We start from the raw sequence: 25,600 nt of genomic DNA, 5'->3' as shown, positions 1-25,600 counted from the left end.
TAATGGACCCCTAGCCAACTCATACACAAGTGGGTCAAGTTGATCTTCTTGGGAATGATAGACTCTAGAAACATTTTTCACAATTATGAAATAATTATTATCTCATAATTATAATATTTTGGAAAATTAATTATGAGAATTTGCTCAATCATGTAATTCCACACTTTTATCATGGGATAAATCTCACATAAGTAAAAGAAAAGGTGAAAAGGGATGCATTTTAGCCAAACAACTAAGGTAAGTTGATATTGGGTTTCTCTCACTGTAATGGAGTGGAAAATAGGGTTATAACAGTGTGGTAGAAAACATCTTTGGAAATAGTTTGTATCTAAAGGTTACATCAATGCTCTAGGGTGGAAAGCAAATAAAATCAATGTTTGAGGGTTATGCCTTGAGAAATATGGGTTATTGAGGCTTCAATATATGAAGAACCATCCTTGAGAAGTCACATAGAGTAATTTATTGCGCACATCCAAGCATGAAGAATATTTATGATGAGATTAAGAAGCTTTTCTATGGGAAAACATGAAGTATGACGTGGACCAATTTTTTGCTCAAGAGAAGGCGACCATCACCACCCAATAGAACTCCTACAACTACATGACATCCCTATGTCTAAATTAGAGTTCATCTCTACAGATTTTGTTGTAGATTTTCCAATCACGTCAAAAAGGCACAAAACCATCTTGGTCATCGTTTATAAGTGGACCAAAAGTTCCCATTTCATTCCAATTAGAGACATGCATGATGTCACTGATAGGTTTATAAGTGAAGTTATCCAGCTACATAGATTACCCACAAAGATAATTTCTAATATACTCTTGATTTACATCTAGGTTTTGAACAATTTTGCAATCATTGTTGGGGACTCATTTGAAATTTAGCACTGCATATCATTCAGAAATAGATAGAAAAATTAAAAGAGTAAGTTAGGTTATGGAAGACATGCTTAGAATGAATGTTATGGTTAGCCAAACTCATTGGAAGAAATACCTACTATTAGTAGAGTTCAAATACAACAAAAATTAGCATAGTTCAATCAGGATACCTCCTTAACAAGCTTTGTATGGGAGGCCACATAACATATTGTTGAGTTAGGAAAGGTTGGAGAACAAAGTGACACTATGGCCTGAATTGGTACAATAAATGGAGAAACATGTGATTCAGATTTGAAAAAGGTTTAAGGAAGTGTAGGATAGACATAATTGTTATGTTGATTCACATATTAACAATCTAAGTTATGGTGGGGGACCAAGTTTTTATTCATATCCCACTCAATAAGAGCACCATTATGTTTGAGAAATGAATGTAGTTGTCACCCTGATTTATAGGACCTTTTAGAATCAAAGAGAAAATTAGACCAATTGCCTATCCATTAGAGAAATTTTGAGGTCTAAAATGGGCTTCCTAAGGAATATTATAAAATAATAGTGGAAATAATAAAATAATATTAGATTACCTCATCAAATTTTAAAGGGAAAAAAGAAAAATATTTTTTGAACTTGTATTTTCAACTTATCTCCCTATGATTTTACTCAAATTTCGAGTGGGAGCACACCTTGGATGAAAAATTTAATTCTGCATCCAAGGAGTACCCATGTTTCATACTGTTTTGATGGACCTTACTACACAAAAAATGTGAAATACATGTGAAAACGTGATTGCAATCACTTTTTCACATGTATTTCACATTTTTTGTGTAGTAGGGTCCATAAAAATTATGCAACATTGGTACTCCTTGGATGCAAAATTAAATTCCACATCCAACGGGTGCTCCCACTCGAAATTTGAGTAAAATCATAGGGATATAAGTTGAAAAAATGGTGAATCGTCCCCTAGTGGTTCACTGGTCATATTAGTTCTTATAAAGTTTATTTTTGTTGTACATTTTTGTTTTAAGGCCCATTTTTTACCTCAAAAGTTCTCTAATGATCCTATGTTGTCATCCCACTTGCATTCATGATGTTTTCCATGTATCATTTTTATGACATATGTTTATCATGAATCTCACAAACCAAATTGGAGGGAATTGCAAGTATCAAACATGGGAACCATTATGGTTGAACCATTACGCATAATGGACCATAGGGTTTGACAACTTAGACAATGCTTGGTGGACTAGGTTAAGGTCTAGTGGGACAAATATAGCTTAGGGTCTGCTACCTTGGAGAAAGAAGAGACTTTATGTCGAGACTAGCCCACATTTCTTGACCACATGTGATGCCACATTTTGACCTAGACAACTACTTATATTGAGGCCCTATTTGTATTTTCATGGTGTATTATCGATTCATACCATATGATATTGTTGCATTTCAAATTAGATTAGACAAATGGACTTAATTATATAAAACGCTCCATGAATTATCTTTTGTTGATTAAAATATCTAATGTATGATTTACTTCGAGCATGTTGAGGTTATTTGTAAATAATTGGTTTGTGGATACGAAGTCTGATAATATGATGATTAAGATCTTATGTATATATATATATATATATATATGTTGGAGCCCAAGTATAACTTTGGGTTAATTTTGGAAATTTAATGTAAGTGTATAGTAAAATATAAATGTAAATGTGAAAAAATGAGAAATGACATGTGATGGAATGTAATGGAGGGTAAAGTTGTTAGAGATATTTTATTAAAAATATTAAAATAATCCATCCTAGGTTTAGGGTTAGGGGTTTTTGAAATATATTTCTAATGATATTCGTGGTTGGTCTCGAGTTGGCATTTGGAGAGAGGGTTTTTGTGAACTGCATATGAGGGTTTGGAGGCAATACGACCTTCCTGCCACCATGGTAGGGAGGGTTGCAACTTTTGTACATTTTGTCTGTGTTAATGGAGGAGTTTGAATTCCCATTTTATGTGTTATTTGTAATTGTCTAGTGTTTATATGTTATTTTACAACAAAGTTGTGTGTGAGTTCAATAATGTTTATTTTCAACAGTTGTATTTATGTCGAGTTTATGTAGTTGTTTATAAAGGTTTTTATATTAAATTTATAGTTTTCTATTTTAAAGCACAACAATGTTATGAGTTTATTTCCATTTTTGTGTATTATGCAACAACATTTATGTACAATAATTTGGGAAATGTGATGTGCTAGTACTCTGTTATGTAATGGGGCACGCATGCTGGTTTAAGTTGTTTTTAGTCTTATTTGTTGTGTAATTGTTGGTTATGTTGATGTCTATTTATTTTGCAATGGTTTATTTTCTAGGTTTCTACCATTGTCAATAACGACACTGATATTGTCTTCGTCACTGTGGGTGATGACATTGTCAGTGTTTCCGCTACTTTCAGTGACGACATTGTCAATGTTTCTACAAATTTTGGTGATGACACTATTGATGTCGCTATTGTCATTGTAGCATTGTCGATGTTGCAACTACCTATGTTGTCATCATTGTTAATGTAGCATTTTCATTGTCACAATTGTTCGTTTTGTTGCCGCTATCAATGTATCATTGTTTATGTAGCGTTGTTTGTGGTTTTGCGGTTGTGTAAATGTTCATATGTCAGATTCAGTTCTTTATTTTCTTTTCATTTTTCATATCTCTCGTTTGCCCTCCTAGCCAGAGAGTAAGGGAATTTCACCAACAAATGCACCAGCTAGGAGCAAATTTATGTTGGGTGAAATATTCACCAATAATTTGCACCAGCCAAGAAAATCATGGTCCCCCTCTTCAATAGAGTAGCAATGGAGAGAATCCAAGGTGGATGAACTTTTGGCCTGAGGGAGGATATGGGCATGACCATCTTGTAGCTTCAGGAAGAGTGCAAAATCAATAGTTTCTTAGCTAAAAAATTTCTGGGTTGATTGTGCAATGTATTGTGTTAGGGGAGATACAGTCCAATCCAGGTCAGTTCACAGAGGACCCATGCAACACCAAATTGAAATCTGGGACAGACATATGGGAAGTATTTTTTAAGACCCCCACTTGTATCTCTGGCTATTCCTATGCAAAACAATTGGCACATTAGTAAAATATAAATGTAAATGTGAAAAAATGAGAAATGACATGTGATGGAATGTAATGGAGGGTAAAGTTGTTAGAGATATTTTATTAAAAATATTAAAATAATCCCTCCTAGGTTTAGGGTTAGGGATTTTTGAAATATGTGTAATGAGATTCGTGGTTGGTCTCAAGTTGGCATTTGGAGAGAGGGTTTTTGTTAACTGCATATGAGAGTTTGGAGGCAATGCAACCTTCTTGCCACCATGGTAGGGAGGGCTGCAACTTTTGTACATTTTGTCTGTGTTAATGGAGGAGTTTGAATTCCCATTTTATGTGTTATTTGCAATTGTCTAGTGCTTATATGTTATTTTACAACAAAGTTATGTGTGAGTTCAACAATGTTTATTTTCAACAGTTGTATTTATGTTGAGTTTATGCAGTTGTTTATAAAGGTTTTTATATTAAATTTATAGTTTTCTATTTTAAAGCACAACAACATTATGAGTTTATTTCTATTTTTGTGTATTATGCAACAACATACATTATGTACAATAATTTGGGAAATGTAATGTGCTAGGTACTCTGTTATGTAATGGGGTGCACATGCTAGTTTAAGTTGTTGTTAGTCTTATTTGTTGTGTAATTGTTGGTTATGTTGATGTCTGTTTATTTTGCTATTGTTTATTTTCTGGGTTTCTGCCATTGTCAATAACGACACTGTTAGTGTTTTCGTTACTGTTGGTGATGACATTATCAGTGTTTCCGCTACTTTCAGTGACGACATTGTCAATGTTTCTGCAACTTTTGGTGATGACACCATTGTCGATGTTGCAACTGTCTATGTTGTCATCATTGTTAATGTAGCATTTCCATTATCATAATTGTTCGTGTTGTTTCCGCTATCAATGTAGCATTGTTTATGTAGCGTTGTTTTTGGTTTTGTAGTTGTGTAAATGTTCGTGTGTCAGATTCAGTTCTTTATTTTCTTTTCATTTTTCATATCTCTTGTCGACCCTCCTAGCCAGAGAGTAAGGGAATTTCACCAACAAATGCACCAGCTAGGAACAAATTTATGTTGGGTCAAATATTCACCAATAATTTGCACCAGCCAGGAAAATCATGGTCCCCCTCTTCAATCGAGTGACAATAGCGATGGAGAGAATCCAAGGTGGATGAACTTTTGGCTTGCGGTAGGATATGGGCATAACCATCCTGTAGCTTCAAGAAGAGTGCAAAATCAGTAGTTTCTTAGCTCAAAATTTTATGGGTTGATTGTGCAATGTATTGTGTTGGTCAGTCCAGGTCAGTTCACAGAGAGCCCATGCAACACCAAAATGAAATCTGGGACAAACATATGGGAAGTATTTTTTAAGACCCCCACTAGTATCTCTGGCTATTCCTATGCAAACCAATTGGCACATTACTTTTTCAACTATCCTAGAACAAAAAAAGATATAGAGGCAGACTTTTGCAAATGGCGAAACTAACCCAACAAGAGAAGAGGAATCCAACAACACTAAAAAGTGATAGAGGACTAAGTATCTAAGTAGATGTAATGGGCGTGGATAGTGGAAGAAGGGAGAGCAGTAGAGATATATAAGCAGGTTGTAGTAGATAGAATAGAGTAGAGAATAAAAGAGGACATGGGGTCTTGCGAGCAAGAGTTTGGGATGCCCAAAGAGGAAGATGTGTGTCAAGAAGGAGTGCAGAGTAGAGAAACATATTAGAGAGAAACCTTCAAATCAATATTCAAAGTGGTTTTGGATTACGCAGTAACAGTGCACATGGACATGGATGTTCAATTGTAGCTGTCTTGGGATGAGGCAGATTTTTGTCAGGGTCTATTGGAGCCCAAGTATAACTTTGGGTTAATTTTGGAAATTTAATATAAATATAATTGTAAAATATAAATGTAAATGTTAAGAAATGAGAAATGACATGTGATGGAATGTAATGGAGGGAAAATTTGTTAGATATATTTTATTAAAAGATTAAAATAATCCCTCCTAGGTTTAGGGTTAGGGGTTTTTGAAATACATGTGTAATGAGATTCGTGGTTGGTCTCGATTTGGAATTTGGAGAGAGGGTTTTTGTGACCTGCATATGAGGGCTTATAGGCAACACAATTTCCCTACTTCCATGACAGGAAGGGCTGCAAATTTTGTACATTTTCTTTGTGTTAATGGAGAAGAAGTTTGAACTCCCGTTTTATGTGTGTTATTTGAAGTTGACTAGTGCTTACATGTTAATTTTTAGCAGAGTTTTGACTATCAGTTCAACAATGTTTACCTTCAATAGTTGTGTTTATGTGCTTATGTTGAGTTTATGCAGCTGTTTACGAAGGTTTTTATGTTAAATCTCTAGTTTTTTGTTTTAAAGCACAACAATGTTGTGAGTTTATTTCCAGTTTTTTGTATTATGCAACAATATATTTTTATGTACAACAGTTTCGGAAATGTAATGTATTTGTACTTTGTTGTTTAATGGGGTGGGTATACTATTTTAAGTTGTTGTTAGTCTTATTTGTTTTGTAATTTCTAGTTATATTGATGTTTGTATATTCTGCTATGGTTTATTTTCTAGGTTTCTTCCATTGTCAGTGTTTCCTCCACTGTCGGTGATGACACCGTTGGTGTTTCTGCCACTGTTAGTGGTGGCATTGTTGGTGTTTCGACTACTTTCGATGAAAAATCTATAGGTGTTTCCACCACTATCAGTGATGACATTGCCAGTGTCGTAGTTATTTGTGTTGCCTCCACTATTAGTGTGGCGCTGTTTATGTAGTGATGTTTGTGGTTTTGCAGTTATGTTAATGTTCATGTGTCATATTTAGTTATTTATTTTCTTTTCATTTTTTATCTCTCTTTTTGGCCCTCCTAGCCAGATGGTAAGGTAATTTCACCAACAAATGCACCAACCAGGAACAAATTTCTAGCAGGTGAAATTTTCACCAACAATATATATGTTATCATTTTATGCTTGGATGATAACTAATTTGTAGGTTGGAAGGAGGATATATAAATAGATCCATGCTAGTAACTAGTTTATGTCAAGACATCTAGTCAGTAATTGTATGATGTACATTGTTCTATTATACTTTGCATTAATTTATATGCATTGTTGTGGAATTGGATAAGGTGCAAATTGCAAGTAACATGATTTCCCAATTGAATAATTCAATGAAAAGCATCCAAAACTAGTGTTATAGTCATGTTACATGTTAGAGTGTTGACCCTAGTTCTTTGAGGAGGGGTGGAGGCATTTCCCATAGTATAACCTCCAAACCTATAGTCATGGGAGGTCTATGATGGACACACTCCCCTAAACAAGTGATGTTGACTATCAGTTTCCTGCTAGGGAAGTTAGGTTGATATGGTTGACGATTCTGCCATTTTGGTTCTATTAGTGGTTAGATCGATATAATCAATCCAATGGTATATTACAGTAGAGGACGGATAGTATGGGAGAAGAAATAAGTTAGGGAGGTTGGGAGGATCCAGGTTAGCTATAAACTCTAGATGGGAGGTGTTGGATACCAAATTTTTTTGTTAAATTTTTACAAGTATAGGGCCACATAGTAGGGATGAGGAGCGTGGGTGGTATGAGAAGCGTGCAGCACAGGGTTGGCGTAGGAATCATAACACGACGCATATGGACATTGCGCAAGGAGGTGATGGTGGTGCCCGAGGATGGAAAGCATAGACAAAGAAATATCAACAGTTAGGATTCTACAAGAGAAGGGAGCCGACTGAGGATGTTGTGGCAGAGTGGAGGTGGGAGGTGACGGTGGTGCTCAAGGATGGAAGGCATGGACATAGAAATATCAACAGTTAGGATTATGCGGGAGAAGGGATCCAACTAAGGATCGCATGGCAGAGTGGAGGTTGGAGATATTTTGCAGGTGGACGAAAAGGCGCAAAGTGGAGTTGTTAGGCGGGAATATATTTTGAAGGTTAGTTGTTATGCATGGTCCAACTCGGGGAGGGAAGTAGGAAATATCTTAACGGTTTGCAAGACAGCTAGAACGATCAGGCAGAGGGCCGAGAAGGTTTGAGGGGCTACCAAGCGAGGATAAAACAAGATGATAAGGACATAATGCAGGTTGATGGTCAAATGTCGGATGTCGAGAAGAAGAGGAAGAATGACCATAGAGTCTATGTCTATTTTTATTCTATGTTTGCATATTATATGTGTCAGTATGTCTAATTTATAAAAGTATCTATTAGAGTTGATAATCGTGGAGAAACCCTCATTAAAGAAAATTCGAGGTAAAAAATGGCCCTCAAAACAAAATGTACAACCAAAATCAACTTTATAAGAACCAATATGATTCAAGATGATGATGTCAACCATGGGGGATGATTCACCATTTTTGGAGTAAAAAGGTAAAAAGATTAAAAATTTTAAATTTAAAAAAAAATACTTTTTCAACTCGTATTTTCAACTTATCTTCGTATGGTTTTACTCAAATTTCGAGCAGGAGCACTTGTTGGATGTGGAATTCAATTCCTCATCCAAGGAGTACTCATGTTGCATACTTTTGATGGACCTTGCTGCACAAAAAATGAGAAATACATGAAAAACGTGATTACAATCACATTTTTTCATGTATTTCTCATTTTTCGTGTAGTAGGGTCCATAAAAAGTATGCAAAATGGGTACTCCTTCAATGAGTAATTTAATTTTGTATCCAACGAATGCTCTCACTCGAAATTTGAGTAAAACCATAGGGAGATAAATTGAAAATACAAGTTGAAAAGTAGTTTTTTCTTTTTTCCCTCTAAAATTTGATGATGTAATCTAATCTTATTTTATTATTTCCATAATTTTTTATAATATTCCTTAGGAGGCCCATTTTAGACCTCAAAATTTCTCTAATTATTGTACCATTCTTGTATATCTAAAGTTTATGTTATCAGTTCAAGTTCTGTCTGTATATGGTATGGATGTGAATAACCAATGAGCCTCTTAATCTGTTGAATGTAATTTAGTGCATAATGCTTCTTTCTTTGATGCTAATATATTCTAATGAAGGGACGAGTTGTCGTTTATATCTTGCATTGATATCTAAATGTGTTGCTTTTGTGTATTGGTTTCCTGGACGTTAAATGGATTTATATTAGTTCTAAATACATGTAATTGTGTTTAATAGTCTGAGCATCTATAATGTTTATGTTGTATGGGACTAATGTTTATCGTATGGTTTGTTATTGGTTCATATATTCATTAGTGGGATTAATGGGACAAATGGTTGCAAGGTAGTAGGAGTCAACATGTCATGTTTTTTTTTTGTAAAAGGGAATAGTCATGGGCAGTGTTGTATAATATCTAATGGCCAAAAGAGTAAGCCATTAGAACTCCCTGCACCCGATTGGTTTTGACTAGTGCATTGTCTAGTAGATTGAGGAGCTCAAAGATCTATGTAGCATGCAGTAGTGGCGTGATGGTCAATTGTGTGTCACTAGGAGTTCAATGTCGTAGGTCATAGATAGTCCTATTAGACTATGGAAACCTAGTTCCAACAGTCACCCATTAGCATCTTAGGTGAGACCTCACTCACTTCATGGGTGTTGCCAAAACAATTGATGTTGAGTGGGTTTTTATTTGCCACTACGTAGAAAATCCCGAGTCTATCAGTATCTTGCATTCCAACCAATAGTTCTATTGTCATGACTAGGATGGTTGTGTGACGAGATTGTCTCGTAAGAATGTGGAATCTATGGAACCCTACTAGGGATGAAATTACACAGTGGTTCAGATAGAAACTATGCAAGTTTGTTGTGAAAGAAATAGGAGACAAGAACTAGAGCATGGATAATTGGCTACAAAAGTATGCATTCACCGAATTTCATGAAGTTTTCTTTGGGGAGTTCCCTAATATCTTGACGAAGAGGATTCAACGATTAAAGGACAATAAATCGACATATTTCCATGACAACCCAAGGAGGTGAACCTTAGAGGAGATATACCAGTTGGAGGAAGTAAGTAACAAAACTTCTCATGCTTTTTATTTCTAGTTTGAAAGTGTATTAGAAGGATATATAGTTGAATTTGTAGTGGAAGTGATAGTATCTTACACTACAATGGAGTGGAAATTTCTAAGGGGATCGAGATGCATATTTATAAGGTCACAACCATTACTTATCAAGATGTTTTTATATGACCACGAAGTTCTTCCCCTGGAATCTGACAACATGAGAAGCTAAGCCACCCGCGCACAAGGGGAAATTGGGGAGAACTAGGAGATGGTTTGAGGAAAATGTAAGGGGGCAAGGTAGAAAATTGTTGTGGAAGCTGACAATGGGCCTGAAATTATGCATAAAAATGAGAAGGGAACGGATGGAATAGGGAGTTTCGAGGGTGGCACTTTGAGGAGTGGAAGGAGGTTTCAACGGGATGATGCAGAAGGAGGTCGGTCAACATTAATGCATGTTGAGAGAAGAAGAAGCCTGGAGGGAGGGGTCAAGAAAGGCCACCGAAGGACAAGGAGTAGTACTAGTGATCAAAGTTATGAAGGGACACAATTCAATATGCCATGAAAAAAGGAAGGGGAAGGAGAATAGTTAATTCCACACAGTACAAAAGATTCAAAACTAGAAAAATAGAGTCAGATTGTGCCTGATGTTGAGCCCACGACCCCACACGCATCTACAAGCCATGAGGTAAGTACTCAGTGCACTGATATGACTAGTGTGGAAGGTAATATTAGTTAAGGAGGAGAAAATACCAGCAATAATGGAATTGGTTAGAATTGGTAAGAGGTTCGACATAAAGTTCCCAAGCTCAGGGTGGTGTGCAATTGGGTGTGTAGTTTTTTGGTAATACAACAAGCACAGGTGGGAATACTTCGTTAAGGAGTGTTGCACAGACTACAATTGTAGGCATAGATTTAAAGATGCCCATATTTCATGGTGTTGGGGACCTAGGACATAGAATAGCATTTTTTCATATGTGAGGTTATCTCGGTAGCTAAACAAGTCCAGGATGAGGCCACAAAGATTGCCCAGATGGAAGAAACTTTTAGGGATTGCACCCTAACATGGTATATGAAGTTCAAAAGGGAGTCTTTAGCTGGAAAAAACCATATCTAAGTGGAAATCAAACAGGCATTGATTAGGTAGTTCCAGAAGCCAAAGTCGAAATCCCAATGCATCACAGAGCTGAAGGAAATCAAAAAGGGTCCAATTGAGTTGGTATGGGACTTTGAGTAGCAATTAAAGTTCTAAAGCACAGGCTGATGTTCAAGATCTCAGATTTGCAGCATAAATAATGGTTTATTGTATCAGGATACCCCTAATGCAACAACGAATAAGCATGCAATTAGATGCTCTAGAGTTTGTGTTGAAGCAAGAGGTCACACTAGTTGAAGGTGGAAAAAATAATGGCATGGTGCAAGTGCAATCACAGTTGGTTGTGTTAAATTTATGACTTCAAGATTTAACGAAGGGGAAGGAAAAGTGGGGGAAGTTTGGTGCACCATCTCTCAGATAGAGGGTCACCATATAAATGAATGTAAGTTGTTGATAGATTACATGGTGACTGTTGGGTCCCTATAATACTAGTGATTACCCCATTACTATTGTAGTTATACCCCTTATTAATATTGTTGTGCCCCTATTTCCCCCATATTGTTATCACTGTGCCCCATAGAATCCCTCTATTGTTATTTTTGTGGCTTTATATTATTATTGTTAGGTCAGCTATATTATATTGTGACTCCTTAGACTCCTATATATAGAAAGGAGGTTTTGTCATTTGAATCATCCAAGAATTGTTCATTTATGTAATGTAAAGGAGGTTGCCCCCTCGAAGAGGCTGAATTCTAAGGCGTTGATCTATCTTTTCTATCTTTTCTTGAGCTGGTTTCATAACATTTGGTATCAGAGCTTTGGATTCTAGGGTTTCGCTGCTCCAAACAAGTCATCGTGGCATTTTTGCTATAACTTTTTTCTGTGATGTTTCAAAAGTCGCAAAAAACACCCATTTGAGAAGAAATGACGCTGAACCTTGGGTCCGAATTTCAGAGCTTTTCGCGCGATATTTGCGGAGATATGATCTGAGGAAGTTGGTATTTTTGCAGACTCCTGAATTACATTCAAAACAGGTGACCTGGGGAAAATCGTCATAACTTTCTCTCTGGGGATCGGATTGAAATTTCGTAAGAAGGTACAGAAGAGGACGGACTGTAGTTTCTTGTATGCATGTTTCAGATCCAAAGGTCGAAACAGTGACTCGTGGCACGTCGTACAAGTTCTCTACTGAACTAGTCTATAAGCAAGTCACTGTGGGAGATTCACATAACTCTTCCTTGGAGAATCCAATTTGGGTCAGACTTGTGGCATTGGAAAGAGGACACAGAGGGCTACTACAGCTCACAAATTTAGAACTAGATGATTGGAAAGTACAGAGATACATCAGAGGCAATATCGAGCTCCTACAAAGTGAAAAAAGGTGTGTAGATTTTCTTAAATTTTTGCTTAAGCTTGGTTTGAAAATTTATTTTGAAGGAATTCAAAGGGCATAGTAGAGCATTATTATCGGTAACTGATGCCCCGAGGAAAGAAAATGCAAACACCTAGTAAGGAACCTGAAAGCTCTAGCATGACTCATGAAGAAGAGGAAGAAATGCAACATGATATATCAAAATTACAAGACCAAGTGCAACAACTGTCCCTTGCACAAAAAGGAACAGAATCTAAGATGGATGGTTTAAAGAAAGATGTAGAAGCTAAGATGAATGGTTTAAAGAAAGGTGTAGAAGCTAAGATGGACTGTTTAAAGAAAGGCGTAGAAGCTAAGATGATTGACGTGGAAGCTAAGATGGATGATTTGAAGATAGATTTGAAGACAGACATGGACGAATTGAAGATAAATATGAATAGTTGCTACAAGAAATGGTCCCTAAGGTGAAAGGGTACTAAAGGAAACTCATGATGAGAACAAAAGAAATGTTAATCATGATTCCATAGACTCTAATGTTGGATCGAAGAATCACCATATTCCAAAAATCGATATGAGGAAGTTTGATGGCAAGGATCCCGCCACATGGATATTACAGATGGAGCAATTCTTCGATCTCAATAATGTGCAAAACACACAAAAGGTACGTATGGCAACTTTATATTTGGAACCAAATCAGTTTGTATGGTATCAATGGCTTTGCTCTCGTAAACAATTTATCACTTGGGCAATTTTTACGGAAGAATTGATAGCACATTATGAGGATACAAAAAGCAACACTTTTTTTAGCCAATTGATAAGTCTCAAACAAAAGGGTTCAATAATGGAGCACATTGAGGAGTTCCAAAAATTGAACATAAGGGTAAAAGATATTCCAGAGGAGCATAGGATTGATGTGTTCATAGGGTCTTTAAAGGATAATATCCAACATGATGTTCGCCTTTGGGAACCTGATTCATTAGAGAAGGCATTCAGGTTAGCAAGAAAAATGGAAAGCAAAATTATGGCAACCAGGAAGCATACCACTCACAACTATAAAGACGGAAGTGTTGTTGCCCCTAGTCTTCCACAACCTATAAGGTTGACACCACAACAATTGGAAGAAAAAAGAGCAAAAGGGCTTTGTTACAGTTGTGATAGCAAATACACTAAAGGTCATAAGTGTGCTGAGAAGAAATTATTCTACATAGATTGTGAAGAGGAAGAAGAAAAGGAGCAAGAAAGGTCAAAAGAAGAGGATATACTCCAGGAACAAAGCCTAGATGAAGAACAAATAAATCCGACCATATCTTGTAATGCATTGGCGGGAATTACCACTCCTCAAACCATCAAGATAGAAGGACAAATCAAGAAGAAAAAGGTAATAGTGTTGATTGATTCAGGAAGCACCCACAATTTTATTCATTGTAAGGTAGCAAAAGAATTGAATTGCTTCCTATATCCAGCACCAGAGTGTCAAGTGATGATTGCAAATGGAGGAACAATAAATTGCTCTGGAAAGTGCCATAATATCAAGCTATCCATGGGAGAATATGTATTGACTAGCCCAATGCTTTCCATTCCAATGGGAGGTGCTGATGTTGTACTAGGAGTCCAATGGCTACAATCCTTGGGTACAATAGCTTTTAATTTTCAAGAACTTTTCATCAAATTTTCTACGGAAGGAAAGGAAGTTGAATTAAGGGGTATTGCAGGGAAACCAGGAAAGATAATCAGCTCTAATGGTATGACAAAGCTTCTAAAAAAGGAGCAAAGAGGTGTAATTGCACAATTATGTTCGCTAGATGTTTCCACATTGGAATCATCTATTTCTCCAGATCTCCAAAAAGTCCTGGACAATCATTCCAAGGTATTTGAGACTCCCAAAGGTCTCCCACCTATGCGTGATCATGATCATGCTATTCATCTGATTCCAGGAAGTGTTCCTCCAAACATCAGGCCGTACAGATATCCCTATGTCCAAAAGAGTGAAATTGAACGTATGGTTGCAGAAATGCTAGAGGCTGGTATAATTCAACCGAGTCAAAGTTCTTTCTCTGCTCCAGTAGTATTGGTGCACAAGAAGGATGGATCATGGCGCATGTGTCCGGATTATAGGGAGCTCAACAAGCTCACTATTAAAGATAAGTTCCCCATTCCTGTCATTGATGAATTACTGGATGAATTGCATGGATCAATTTACTTCACCAAGTTGGATCTTCGTTCAGGATATCATCAAATCAGAATGAAGATTGAAGACATTCCAAAAACAACATTTAGAACTCATGAGGGTCATTATGAATTTTTGGTCATGCCTTTTGGCCTTACCAATGCACCTTCAACATTTCAAGGTTTGATGAATTCAATTTTCAAACCATTCCTTAGAAAATTTGTGTTAGTATTTTTTGATGATATACTAATCTACAACAAGTCTTGGAAGGATCATGTTGAACATGTTGACAGGTGCTACAACTATTGGAGGAGAAACAATTATATGCAAAAAGATCCAAATGTTTCTTTGGAGTCCAGGAGGTGGAATATTTGGGTCATATTGTATCTCATGAAGGAGTTAAGGTAGACCCTAGCAAAATTAAAGCCATTAAGGAATGGAAAATCCCCACATCCATAAAGCATCTGCGAGGATTTCTTGGGTTGACAGGGTATTATCGCAAGTTTGTTAAGAATTATGGGAGAATAGCAGCACCTCTAACAACATTATTGAAGAAAGATGCATTTTCATGGACTCCGGAAGCAACAAAGGCCTTTGAACATCTTAAAGAGGCAATGTGCCAAGCACGGGTCTTAGCTACACCGGACTTCACAAAAACCTTTATTGTGGAATGTGATGCTTCAGGAAATGGAATTGGTGCTGTTCTAATGCAAGATGAAAGACCCATTGCTTTTGAAAGTCGTCCAATCAAGGGAAAGTTTTTAAGCAAAGCTATTTATGAGAAGGAAATGTTGGCAATACTCCATGCACTTAAGAAATGGCGACCCTACCTAATGGGAAGACACTTCAAGGTAAAAACGGATCATGATAGCCTTAAATACTTTTTAGAACAAAGATTATCCTCTGAAGAGCAACAAAAGTGGGTCACAAAGATGTTGGGTTATGACTTTGAAATCATCTACAAAAAAGGGAAGCAAAATGTGGTGGCAGATGCACTCTCAAGAAAGGATGAGGATGTGGAAGCATTGTTGTGCGCCATTTCTATTATCCAACCAGATTGGATAAACGAAGCAAGGGAGGAATGGAAGAATGACGAAGAAGTGTGGGCACTTATTCGAAAGTTACAACAAGATTCCAGTACGTCTGATACATTTAGCTGGAAAAATGATTCGTTATGGTACAAAGATCGCTTATACCTCTGTAAGAATTCCCAGCTAAAACAAAAGATTCTTATGGAATTGCACACTTCTCCCTTAGGAGGGCACTCAGGATTTTTAAAAACTTACCACAGGGTTAAGAAGGAATTTTTTTGGGATGGCCTTAAATCAGATATTCAAAAGTTTGTGGCGGAATGTTTGGTTTGCCAACAAAATAAAGTTGAAACAATTAAGACACCGGGTCTATTACAACCTTTATCCATTCCAAGCCAACGTTGGGAGGAGGTTTCAATGGATTTTATCACAGGTTTACCCAAGTCTGAGGGAAAGAGTGTCATCATGGTGGTAGTTGACAGACTTACCAAGTATGCACACTTTTGTGCATTATCACATCCATTTAAAGCCAGTACAGTTTCTACTGCATTTATGGAAACAATTCAAAAGCTACATGGAAACCCAAAGATTATTGTAAGTGACAGAGATCCCATTTTCACTGGAAATTTTTGGACAGAATTATTTTCTTGTCTTGGTACTCAGTTAGCTCATAGCTCATCTTATCATCCTCAATCTGATGGGCAAACTGAGATAGTAAACAAATGTTTGGAAGGATATCTTCGTTGCTTTGTATCTGATAAACAGACACAATGGGTCAAATGGTTGCCTCTGGCTGAATGGTGGTATAACACTTCCTTCCATACAGCAACAAAAATGACCCCATTTATGGCACTTTATGGGTATCAACCACCATCCATCACATCATATTTAAGAGAAAATTCTAAGGTTCAGGCAGTGGAACATCACATCGAACATCAACAACAAGTCCTCCAACTCTTAAAGGATAACCTCGTGTTGGCACAAATAGAATGAAACAACAGGCAGATCAACATCGCAGTGAAAGAAGTTTTGATGTAGGTGATTGGGTATTCCTACGGCTACAACCATATAAGCAAATGTCCCTCAAGCAAGCTAAGAAGGATAATAAATTATCACCAAAGTATTATGGTCCGTACAAGGTGTTGCAAAAGATTGGTACTATGGCATACAAATTGGAGCTTCCTGCAGCTTCTCGATTGCACCCAGTTTTCCATGTTTCATGTTTAAAGAAGGTTATAGGCGACAAGCTCCCAGTTCAAACAATATTGCCAGAACTTGACGAGGAAGGAAAAATTATATTGGAACCGGAAGCAGTCACAGAAACAAGAACTCGACAGCTACGAAATCGATCAATTTCAGAGTATCTTATCAAGTGGAAGAACTTATCCGCTGAAGATTCCACATGGGAGGATGAGAATTTTATGCAGAAGTATCCAGAACTACTCAAGCGTTGAGGACAACACTTTTTTGAAGGAGAGGGGCATGTTGGGTCCCTATAATACTAGTGATTACCCCATTACTATTGTAGTTATACCCCTTATTAATATTGTTGTGCCCCTATTGCCCCCATATTGTTATTACTGTGCCCCATAGAATCCCTCTATTGTTATTTTTGTGGCTTTATATTATTATTGTTAGGTCGGCTGGATTATATTGTGACTCCTTAGACTCCTATATATAGAAAGGAGGTTTTGTCATTTGAATCATCCAAGAATTGTTCATTTATGTAATGTAAAGGAGGTTGCCCCCTCGAAGAGGCTGAATTCTAAGGCATTGATCTATCTTTTCTATCTTTTCTTGAGCTGGTTTCATAATAGTGACTTGTGCAGGGAATCTGCTTGTGCAAGCCAGAGGGATGTGGTGTGAGATCTACGAAGTGTGGGGCCATATATCGACTAGTTGTCTCTATATTGTGATTTTTGCAAATCTGTAGGGAATGTTATCCATCATTGTCGCACACTAGAGCTAATTCGCGAGTGCACTTTTGATTCGTTCCGAGTACAGGGACTCGAAGGGACGAAGCCTATAATGATTAGCTTCAATCCAACTAGGTATAATTTGGGGGGGAGGATAAAATCAACAAGGTTGAGGCCAAGGCATGGAAACTAGAGGACCTAGAGGACTAGGTCAGGGAAGAGGAGGATTTGGCGAATGAAAAAGCACCATAGTGTGTTATAATTGTGAATAATAGGGCCACTTGGCACAGGATTACATTAACCCTTGTTGCACTTGTATCTATTGCAAATCATTAGACCATTTGACTGAGAATCTTCCCCAACTAATCACCAAGTGGCAAGAGAAGAAGGGAATCAACATCCAAATGATTGTTGTCGAGCCCTATAAGATAGCAGTGAGTTGACATAGTAATGCGGGAAGGTGTTAGGAAAGGGGCAGATGCTGCAAAACCTTTGACACCACAAACCCATTGGGTTAGGGGAGCACCTAACCCACCTTTGAAATTCAACCCTGCATGAGAAAAGGTGACCTATAAGGAGGCTCAACAATAGATGGTTGAAATGTAATAGGATAGGTGAAAGGCCAGGCGTGAAGTGACCATGCCGGAGGTATATGATAACACCACAAGTGAAGAATTGAGGAAAACAATAGTTCTGATTCCAAATTTTCTGCAGAGTTGTTTATAGTTAGTCAAAGATCCCTAGTCTCTAGATAAATTTAGGAACATGGTGGAGTAGTGTGCGAATGGACTTGAGGTAGCCATTGCACAGAATTCAATTCAACACACATATTCAGGAATATGAGATGGATAATATCATCTTAGACTTGGGATCAAATGTATATATTTTACCAAAAATCACGTGGGAGACAATGGGGAAGTTGGAGTTGACGTGGTCATCGATTTAGCTCAAATTGGTGAACTGACATCACATATATCCCATTGGACGACTGACATGAGTGACAATGGATATTAGTTTGAGGGTCCCTAGAGGTAAATATTCAGGCATGGAATGATCTAGGACACACCTAAAGAGATGCATTGTAGCATGGACCAAGGGACGAGTGCCACACCAAGAATGGGTGCATCGATTTATACACACCCTAGACACCATTCCAACGAATTGGTATATTGAACTGGAGGTACACACAAGAACATAGGATTGGAACAAAATGGCACAAAACTTTAGGGCCATGTTTAGTTTTGAAGCAGAAGAAGCAATGCTAGATGAAGCATTGAAAGTGTTGTGATGGAAGATATTTACTGCAAAGGAACCATCAGTGCTAGGAAGCATGCCCATATGTTATACACATAAGCATCTACAATAGGTATAGGAGTTCTTAGAATGTTACAATGTAGCGGATCAAGGAGAAGATGAAGATGATCACTGAAATATACAAATTCCATAGGTGGAGGGAGAATGCACAGTAAGTGGACCACCATTACAATATGGAGAATATACATAACCAATTAAGACACGGAAGGTGAACACAGGAACCGAGGAAAGTTCTAATATGGCGACCATTGGGGAATATTGGGATGATGGTATTGTTGAAAATATTGGTGACTTTCTACGTGAGTATTAGGACCTATTTCATACCACTTCTCATCGAATGGAAATAATTGTCAAAGCCAAGGTCAAATATGTGGAGGCAAAAAAGAACGTTATGCATCATGAGAAGGTGGGTATGAGTCGCAGACAATGCGTTGTCTTCCAAGAAATGGGCTAGTTTGAATAAGTAATGATAATAAGAAAGGGTATTATACCCAATGTATATATGTAAAGTCAAATGTAAATAAATTAGGATTGAATAGGAGGGAGTAATGTTTGAATTTTTTATTTGGGATCGTACGAAGAAAAGGTGCAAACCAACTCGGTGTGCAAACAGAAAAAAGGTTAAGTTGAAGGCAGGTCAGTACAGGAGTATTTTCAAATATGGATAGCATGTTGTGTTGGGGGCAGCTCTGCTGGGGAATAATCATGTGACGAGTCGAAGGTGAGAGACGACAATCACAAATTTTCAGATCAAGCACACCAATGACAGTGTGTCTTAACATGTGAAGAATCAGAGTGTCAAGTGAAGGAGAGGACTGCAAGATAAGAATTAAATTAGAGTGACCATCCCCTTCATGGCAATATTTTTTGGAATGAAAGAAAGTGGTTGAGAGGATTTCCTAATCCTGGTCTATGATAGCAGGAAGCTCGTGAGTTTTTAATAGACCCATGGATTATCGAGATGAGGGCTCAAAAGGGGTTGATAATGAGTTCAAGAAATTAAAATCAACTGATACTGACTAGGCAAGGCAGGTAGCATGTGGGAGCCATTGTCTTGGGTTGATCTTAAAGATGACAGTGAATCATGTCGATGCAAAATCAACATGATTCAGATAAAAAAACCCATGATGGTGAGGCCAAAGTCAAAAGCAGATACAACAAAGGAGCAAGGAGTAGGAAATACTATAAAATACTACCTAAGGGACCTATGGAGAAAAAATAAATGTCTAAGAAAAAGCTTGAGGCTAAGAAGGGAACAAAATAAATAAGGATTGTTCAGAAGTGAGGAAGAGAGGACAATGCAAAAGTGACGCAACAAAGAAAGGATACCTATGGAGACACGTAGAGGGAGTGAAAGAAAGAATGAGAATAATTAGGGAAATGACAAGAGGAACTGCCCTAGGCTTAGTTTCCAACACGAGGATGCAACCATGGAAAAGGTGGTTGCGTCAAAGAAGCCTATATGAAAGGAATGGGAATGGGAGGTATAGGCAAAGAAAGGTGGTTAAGCTATATCGGGTGGCCCAGACGAAGGAGGGTCCCCATCACTCACTAAGATGGTTCTCACATCATGCTATAGTCTCACTAGTAAGTATATCCTAAGGCTCCTTGAAGGAAGGGTTTGTGAGTCCATATCACAGAACAATGTCGAGGCAAACTCCACCAGGGGGGATGTATTGATCGGACTGGGTTTTTCCTAAAGCATGATGGCATCACATGGAGTAACATGGGATAAATCTCCTGTAAGGGCGAGTGGACAAGACTGAGACTTGTGTCACGAAGAAAAAAGACAACTCAAGTTCTTGCCTATATCCGCCGAGGAAGGAAGCAGGTAAAATTGTAGGAAGGAGATAAATCTTAGGGATATACATGGAATTCAACCCTGGATCAACAGTGGTGATCATGTTTCTCTTTTTGAGACCACTGCTATGAGGAAGAGGGACGTGGATATTTCCTCTTAGCCTATTGGAGGAGATTCAGGATGACTAGTTTCCCTAATCGTACCCACAACAATTGTACTAGAAGCAATAAGACAACCTTAGTAATAGCTGAGGTTCCAGTTCCACGGGGATAGGAGGATTGAGTGGCTTATGACAAGCCACAATTTTGTGTTGGTTGCATGTTGGACCCCATAATTTTTTTGTTAAATTTTTACAAGTATAAGACTATGCAGTAGGGATGAGGAGCACATGAGATATGAGTAGAGTGCAACACATGGTTGGTGCAAGAAGCATAGTGTGGTTCAGATGGACGTCACACAAGAAGGTGATGGTGGTACCCAAGGATGGAAGGCATATATAGAGGAATATCGTTATTTAGGATTCTATGGGAGAAGGGAGCTGACCAAGGATGTCATGGCAGATTGGAGGTTCGAGATATTTTTCATGTGGAGGAGAAGGGGCAGAGTGGAGTCATCTAGTAGGCAGATATTTTGAAGGTTTGTTGTTACGCATGGGCCAGCTTGAGGATGGAAGCGGGAAATATCTTAACGGTCTACAAGACAACTGTAAAAAACACGCAGAGGGTTGAGAAGGTTTGAGGGGATACCAGGCAGGATTAAGCGAGTTGTTGAGGATAGAATGTAGATTGATGCTAAGATGTTGGATGTTGAGTAGAGGAGGAAGCAAGACCATAGAGTATGTGTCTAGTTTTATTTTTTGTTTGCATTTTGTATGTGTTAGTATGTCCAAGTTATAAACGGGTCTGTTAGAGCTTATAGCTACACAACAACCCTATTGTGCCATTCTTGTATATATTAAGTTTGTGTTTTGAGTTCATGTTTTGTCTGTATATGGTATGCTTGTGAATGGATGGTGATCCTATTAATCGGTTTAATGTAATTCAGTCCATAACACTTCTTTCTTTGATGCTAATATAAACTAATGAAGGGACTAGTTGCCTCATATATCTTGCATTGATATTTGAATGTGTTACTTGTCTGTATTGGTTTCCTGGACGTTAAAGGAGTTTATATTAGTTATGAATACCAATAGGTGTGTTTAATGGTCTGAGCATCTATATTTTTTACATTATATGGTACTTATGTATATCATTTGGTTTGTTATTGTTTTGTATATTCATTAATGGGCTTAATGGGATAAATGGTTGCAAGGTAATAGGTATTAATGATGATGTTTTCTATTTGTAAAGGTGAATATTCATGGGTAGTGTCGGTATAATATCTAATGGATAAAAATATAAGCCATTGGAACTTCCCCCACCCTATTGCTTTCGACTAGTGCGCCATTTGGTAGGTCGAGGAGTTCAAATCTCTACACAGCATGTAACACTGGGGTGATGGTCAATTGTGTGCCACTAGGAGTTCAGTGGCTCAAGTTATAGAAAATATTGTTAGACTGCGAAAACCTGGTTCTGATAGTCACCCATTAGCATCTTGAGTGAGACCTGACTCATTTCGTGGGTGTTTCTAAAAGGGTTGATGTTGAGCGGGTTTTTGTTGGCCACTACATAGAAAATCTTGGGTCTGTCAGTATCTCGCACACCAACAGGAGGTGATCTCTTCTTAGTTTTTTACTTAGGTTCATTACTACACCTTTCTCATTGTTCGATTATGTCTAGTTGTTATTTTACTCATCGATTGTTGTATCCTCTTAACTTCAACTTTGAGACATTTTTCTGAAAGAAAGGTGTATGTAATTCCCACTCCCTTATCTTATTGGGCTACCTTAGGTTGTTAACCTACCCACTATAATATTTATTAATGTGATAAACAATCATTATTATTATTAGTAGTATAAGTACAAGGTATGCATATGCTAGTTAAATACCCACTCCTCGCATGGATATAATAGCTTTCCATGGCCTATTATGCTAGATGATTACTTGATGGCTAGGATTGATTAACAATTAAGTTATATTAATCTTAAGCTTGATTAATGATCAAGCTTATGATTAGCCTTAAGATTAATTAGTGATTAATTAATCAATTAACCCTTAATCCTAATTAATAATTAATCAATTAATTATATTTTATCATGATCAATTTGATATTTAAAATTTTAGGATTCTTATGAATCCATTGATTTAACTAAAATTCAAAATATGTAATTATTTTATTTTTTAAAGGGTGGGTGGGTGAATCGACCACTGAAGGCATTAACTAGGAATAGTGAGGTAGGTGAAAAGGATAAGAAGGGGTGGGCTTGAGGATGGTTTTAGGGGGAATTGATTGATGGAGGGAGATAAGTGTGGGGGAAGCACACAAAAGGGAGACACTTTTCTATTTTTGGAGTTTTGGCGGGATCATCATGGTCACAGGGAAAGTGGGAGGAAGAGGAGAAAGTTTTGGAGAATTAAGCAGATTTGAAGGGATACATTAGGAAAAGTGTTGGATTGAGAACTCAAACACGCTACAGTTTTGGTTTGGACTTGGGTTTGAAGTGCTAGGGATCCTATGGAGGTTTCTTGGATTATGAAGTCGGATAGGTTGTTATGAGATGGCAAAGTGACATATTAATTCTAGTGGTCCCAAGAGGAACACCATAACCGAGCCACCATAACCAAGTATTTTTCTTGTTAATTGTTATTGTCAAATTATTTGAGTCGTTCATGAATCAAATTGTGTTTGTTCAGAATATGTTGTTAAATATGATAATGAAAAATATGTTATGGAATGAATACAAAAATATCTAGCAGTAATAAACATTTTTTTTTGGTTGAATAGCTTTTTTTAATACAAACTTGAGGCCCAAAGAAGGGGTCTCATAGAGATGGAAGATTTCAAACTTATGGACACACCGATAATAACTAATTTAAAGATGGTGACAATTTCAGATTCAATTAGTGGATCCCAAGTTGTCTAGGAAATTGGTAGGTTCCTAATGCATCTGGTCAACGCCATACCAAATATATGTTTTGGAGTGAACACCTTGAATCAATTCAATTTATGGTGGATCCAACGCATGAGCATTGGTTAACAACAAAACATGTGCTTATATATTTGAGGGGCATGCAGTGCAACAACATGAATATCTCCTTGGGGTGTTGCTTTAACTTGGAGTTAGAAACAATATCTTGGTGGTGGGCCCCAGTATTGTAGCAATAATGCTACAACTCCTGGAACTCCCTTCTTTAATTTTATCAACCCGGTAGTTCGTAACAAACTTGGAAGCGACGGTGTTGTATGCACAAGTACTAGCTCTTGCCGCAGCTGTCACTTGGTCAGTTGGCACAAGTCCGCTAGGAGCTTAAGCCAACTTCTATGAGCTCTTAGAAGAATCTTTTTAATTGATGGATGAAAGCTAACTCAAATGAAGCTAATCTACTTGCGGAAAGAAACTGAAAGCCAAACAGAAACGCAAACCCTAGCAAACCTTAATTCTACCAACTAGTCCTACTGATGCAAAGATGAGAATGCAAACTACTAAAAGAGATGTCATTACTTCTATGAAGGTAAAATACATGTGCCTAGACTACCTCTACCTGAAGAAAACATCTTTTTGTATTTTTGAATCAGTTATTAGAATTATCATGCATGTGCTTTTAACTAGCTTTTTACTGTGCAGAGGTGGATCAAGGAGGAGAAATGCTTGGAAAAGGTTGGGAAGGTACGGAGAGGGTCTAAGGGGTCCCTAACACCCTTCTGGAGAGTTTCACAAAGTTTGGCTATCAAGAAACCTCATTTGTGAGCTTCTACAGGAAGTCTGCAGGGGTTCTACAGGATGTTCAGAGATTTCTACAGGATGTTCTGAAAAGAGGATTTTGGAGAATGGATGGAGGGAAAAAGGTGGAGGAACGAGTATGGAGGTGAAATAGGGGTGTAGGGGAGTTGAAGACTTGGAGGATGGAGTTGAGGAGAAGGTGTAGATGGTGAGATTTGTTCAAGGAGGGATGAAACGATGTTGCACAAGAAGATGAGAATCATGGCAAAGTAAGCGAATGAGTTAAATGTAAGGTAAGGGTTTTGAGTGAAGAATGAAATAGGTAGGTTGGATGGAGTATGTGCAGGTAAGGAAGGGTAATAGGTACTCTGCAAGTGGTTTTTCAAAGTGAACAAACAAACACTTATAAAACCTATGACCTAGTTACTTCACTCTAATCTGACCTAACAACAAAAGGAAATGAACAAAAGTTTATTCGAAATGAAATATGTGAAATAACTATGCAACTAAGCAACCATAAACTGAAGCATACAATCAAAACTGATATCAAGTTTGGCAACTAAAAATCCAACACTACTAATTGCATGGTGAAGCAAAAAGACAGTGTTTTTGTTGGTAGCAAAGTCACATTGGTCCCAGCTCATGATTCCACTGAGGGGGAGGTGAGATCCAAAGTACTTGGTAGCCTTTTTCTGAATATATTCCCTATGATTAACCAATCAAGTAAATCTGAACATGAAGAACATTTTTAATCATCAAGAGCAACTTAAATAACAACACAACATTTAAATCTAAATAGCAGATTTTATTCTAAGAATGTAGCAAAGACACATGAAAGTAAACAAAGGAGGTACTAGGCGCTTGAGATGGGCCCAACCCCAAGAGCTACAGCCTCCTAAGAGAGATTTAGAGCTGGTGTAAAGCTGGATTCATCTTTATTGATCAAAAGAAATGTTACATTCCAAAAACTGTCCACAAGGAGAACTTGAAAATGTGCTGAAAGCAAAGCTAATCTACTGCCTAAAAATCGAACTACAAAATGACTACAAAATGAATACCAAATGACTAACTACTGGATACAAAATGACTAACCACTAGCTAACAAAAATGACTAACTGAAATGAGGCCCTAAGCCCTCTTATTTA

General features: G+C 37.5%; 1 pseudogene; it reads left to right on the top strand.

Moving 5' to 3' along the window:
* Positions 1 to 25,600, top strand: part of LOC149188931 (protein ACTIVITY OF BC1 COMPLEX KINASE 1, chloroplastic pseudogene) — a 96,690-nt pseudogene that overhangs the window by 69,238 nt on the left and 1,852 nt on the right.

Source organism: Pinus tabuliformis, chromosome 3_1, assembly GCF_031772625.1.
Source record: "Pinus tabuliformis cultivar Carrire ecotype Pingquan chromosome 3_1, CPIR1, whole genome shotgun sequence".
Classification (NCBI taxonomy): Eukaryota; Viridiplantae; Streptophyta; class Pinopsida; order Pinales; family Pinaceae; genus Pinus; species Pinus tabuliformis.
The sequence above is the reverse complement of the archived record's forward strand: the minus strand, read 5'-3'. Positions and strand labels throughout refer to the sequence as shown.